Source organism: Corylus avellana, chromosome 5, assembly GCF_965113065.1.
Source record: "Corylus avellana chromosome 5, dhCorAvel1.hap1.2, whole genome shotgun sequence".
NCBI lineage: Eukaryota > Viridiplantae > Streptophyta > Magnoliopsida > Fagales > Betulaceae > Corylus > Corylus avellana.
In genome coordinates, this window is record NC_142494.1 from 16,249,230 (window position 1) to 16,254,022 (window position 4,793).

The window sequence follows — 4,793 nt, forward strand, 5'->3', positions numbered from 1 at the left end:
GAAGATATCCTGAATGAATCGAAACGGTTCCAGTCGAAGATTATTTTGCTCCACTCCACGTGCGATCACAATTTTGTGTGTCTAAATCTTATCTTGTAAGACTGATTTTTCTTCTCGAGTGCGCTTTCTCCTTGGTGTGGATTTCGAAATTGGATACACCATTTTCTACATTCACACCCCAAAGAAGGGAGTAAATGATAAAATAATAGCACAAATCACTAGAAGAAATTAGATTGAAAACAAATTTTGATATGAAACATGTGATTCCAAAATTGAGACAGATGCAAACATATGTCATGTAGACATTCTATCGAACAGGTGATAGACATTAGGGTATTAAATATAACTTGAAGAAAATAATGCATGAAAAACTGAAAATACCTTGTCTAGGAACATCCCAACCAATATCAAAAGACCAATAACAGTGAAATATAGGAATGTAATTGAAGAATTGTAACAAACTTGAAAAACAGAATCTTTGGGACATTTTATCAAACGCATGGAATGCACAAAAGAATGTAGGCATGGAACACACACATCAAGATTAAGAACCCTTCCTAAATACATCAAAGTGCATGTAATTTGCAACAAGTATATGAGATAGGAAGAATAATCAATGTGAATCAAGTACTCAATCAATTCGGAATTGCAAAAGTAAACCCAAACAGTCACAGCCGAGAATATTATTTGAAGACAAAAAAATGAAAAGAAGAAGAGAGAAAAAAAGAAAACATACCTGTGATGATGGACTGTGGATATTTGACTATGAAACGGATAAATCAGAGAGAAAGAAAAAAACTGAAAATTTTTTTTTTGAGGAAGAAGTGATTCGGCCAAGAGAGAGAGAAGAATGAAATGGGAACAGATTTCAGGGTTTTAAACAAACCATGCGATGGCCGGGTCCGGACAGGTAAGTGCCGTGTCCGGACCGCATCCCCTCAACAAAAATTAAATGCATCATTTTTTTTTTTTGAAAATAACATTAAAAAAAATTAACTTGTTTAGATATTCAATAACCCATTTGCGTCTTTATGAATATCTTAACAGTCCGGAGTGATCAACAAATTACACTTACACCATAAATGTACCATATGCAAGACACAACCTTATTCTGTGAATTCAGTCAAGTAAGCAATAATCAGAAATCTCATGTGAGGGTGTAGTGTGTGAAAACTCCCATTAACTAAGATTTCATCAGTGAAAGGTAAATCTAGGCAGACATTTTGTAAAGGAAGACAAATAGTCTGATTCAAGCCACAGTAAAACCTTATAATGTTAGGACTTAGATTCCTTCATCCGATCCACTCCCCCTAAGACTAATCATTCGCTTTTACCATGTCCTTTAGTAATCATCTATTTCCGCAATAATGTGATCACTAATTCTTTCTTTAGGGACATATAGAAGCAAAACTAAGTCATCTGAGCTTATTTTATGCTCCTTTTTTATTTTTTTTATTTTTTTTGTGTGTAAGAAAATGTTGAAATTTTTAGGAGTTAGGTTCAACTAACGAGGTTGGTCAAGTGGATAGAATTGACACTACCTATCTTCCAAAAAAAATGTTTGATCCAAATTCCCAAATACATAACAAAAATCTAAACCTAATGGGGGCAAAAAGTGCACAATTTCGAACATGAGAAAAACTGACTCTTACTCCTTTAACAGTTTTCAGACGAACAAGGTATATCAGAAACATATGGATCAGTAGATGTAAATTGCAGAAATATTGACCCCACTCATATGTAAAATATTCATTTGAGCACAAGACATGAGAAACTGACTATCCAATAAATAAAAACAATCCCAAAAATAAAAGAATCAAAGTAAATAAAGACAAAACAAACAAAAACAATAAAAAACAAACAAAAATGCTCTAAAACAGCTATAGACAAATATCAATATGTTCAATTTCTAGGCATGTTCTATGTATACAATCATGAGAGATCGCATACACCAAGAGCATTCCTGAGATACTCAAACCTAGATCCATCTAGGGGTTTTGTAAACATGTCAGCTAATTGGTGTTCAGTAGGCATAAATTCAAGAGATACCACTTGGGTCTCTACCAAGTCACGGACGAAATGATGACGAATGTCAATGTGTTTCGCGCGTGAATGTTGAACCGGATTCTTTGAGATGTTGATGGCACTCGTATTGTCACAGTAGACAATCATTTTTCCTTGATCAAATCCATAGTCCGCAAGAAGTTGCTTCATCCAGATGAGCTGTGTGCAGCAGCTCCCAGTAGCTATATACTTGGCCTCAATAGTAGAAAGAGATATGGAGTTTTGTTTCTTACTCATCTAGGCGACCAAATTTGTTCCCACATAAAAGCATCTGCCTGATGTACTCTTTCGATCATCAGCATTACCAGCCCAGTCAGCATCAGAATATCTTGCAAGTTCAAGATTTGTATTAGTAGAGAAATAAATTCCAAAATTGATTGTGCCATTGACATACCTGAGGATCCGTTTAACTGCTGTCAGATAAGATTTCTTTGGATTAGCTTGGAATCGAGCACATACACCCACATTGAAAGATATATCTGGTCGACTAGCTGTAAGATAAAGGAGACAACCTATCATGCTTCTGTATAAGGTTTGGTCAACGGATTTCCCAGCCACATCTGCACTCAGCTTAATACTCGTACTCATGGGTGTGCGAGCATGACTTTTTCTATCCAACCCAAATCTCTTCACAAGATCTTTGGCATACTTTGGTTGAGACACAAAGATACCTTTGTTGGATTGTTGAACTTGAAAACCTAGAAAATAGGTCAATTCACCAATCATACTCATTTCGAACTCTTGCTTCATTTCTGTAGAAAATTGATGAGCCTGTGAATCGACCGTAGAGCCAAAGATAATGTCATCTACATAAATTTGGACAATGAGGAGTTGACTGCCTTTCCTACAGATGAACAATGTACGATCAGCCTGTCCTCGGATGAACCCATGTGCAAGAAGGTATGTTGTCAGACGTTCATACCAAGTTCTCGGAGCTTGTTTCAATCCATAAAGTGCCTTTTTCAGCTTGTAAACATGATCCGGATACGTTGGATCCTAAAACCCTTTTGGCTGAGCTACATATACTTCTTCTTGAAGAATGCCATTAAGAAAAGCATTCTTGACGTCCATCTGATACAATTTGATCTGGAGATGACATGAGATGCTCAACAAAATTCTGATAGATTCCAATCTGGCTACCAGTGTGAACGTCTCATCAAAATCCACTCCTTCAACTTGAGTGTATCCTTGAGCAACCAATCGAGCTTTGTTTCTTACCACTATACCATGCTTGTCAGATTTATTCTTGAAGATCCATTTAGTGCCAATGATATTCTGATCTTTTGGTTTTGGAACCAAATTCCAAACATCATTCCTAACAAACTGATTGAGTTCATCATGCATAGCCGCAACCCAACTCTCATTTTCTAATGCCTCATTAACCTTCTTTGGCTCAAACTGAGAGAGATAACAAGAATAAGTGACTTGATTGACCACCCTGTTTCACAGTCGTAACCTTTCATTAGCATTTCCCAGCAAATTTTCTCTACGATGATTAAGTATGACTCTGGAGGATGGTGCATGAGAGACCAAGTGTGGAACTGGTGAAGGAGTCATGCCTTCAGTATCTGAAGGTATTGATGTACGGACTGCTAAACCATTCGGACTAGGAGGTTCATGAGTTTTATCAGACATATCAACTTGCTCCCCCTCAACATGAGGCTCTTCTTCTGCAAAATGCTCATTGGTAGTTTCATCATCGATGACAACATTTACTGATTCCATTACTGACTTGGTCCTTTTGTTATACACACGACTGGCTCGACTTGTATTGAAATATCCAAGAAAAATTCCTTCGTCACTCTTTGCATCAAACTTCCCCAAGTTCTCCCTATCACGAAGAATGTAACATGTACTTCCAAACACCCAAAAATATTTGACAGTGGGTTTCTTGCCTCGCCATAGCTCATATAGTGTCTTGGTAGTTGTTGGTCTGAGAAAGACTCGATTAACAATATGACATGCCGTATGGACTGCTTCTCCCCAAAAATGTTGTGCCAAATCCTTAGCATGTATCATAACTCTAGCCATTTCTTGTATGACTCGATTTTTTCGTTCAACTACCCCATTTTGTTGAGGAGTTATGAGGGATGAGAATTCTTGTTTGATACCTTGCTAAGCACAATAATCTTCAAAACTTGAGTTCTTGAATTCTCTGCCATGATCGCTCCGGATTCGCTTGATGAGACAGTCTTGTTCATTTTGTATTTTATGAAACAGGATCTGAGCTTTTTCAAAGGCTTCAGATTTTTCTCTTAACAAAATTACCCATGTGTATCGAGAGAAGTCATCTACGATCACTATAATGTATTTCTTGCCTCCCAAACTGGCTGTCCGTGTAGGGCCCATGAGATCCATGTGAAGAAGCTCTAAGTTTCGAGAGGTAACAATACCTGAGATCTTTTTGTGAGGAGTTCTAGTTTGTTTCCCCAATTGACATGGGCCACACTTTCCTTTATCAGCCTGATGAATCTTGGGTAAATCAGCTATAGCTTCTGTCTTTGAAATTCTGACTAGATCATGAAAATTTAGATGCCCCAACTGTTGATGCCACAATTCTCCAGTGTCCAGGGTTGCCTTATTGCATTTTATTTGAGAATTTAAGGAGAGACAATAGTAGTTGTCAACAGTGCGCTTTCCTCCCATCAACCATTTTCATTGAGAATCAAATATGCAACATTCTTTCTTGGAAAACTGGACCACTAAATCATAATCACAAAATTGACTGA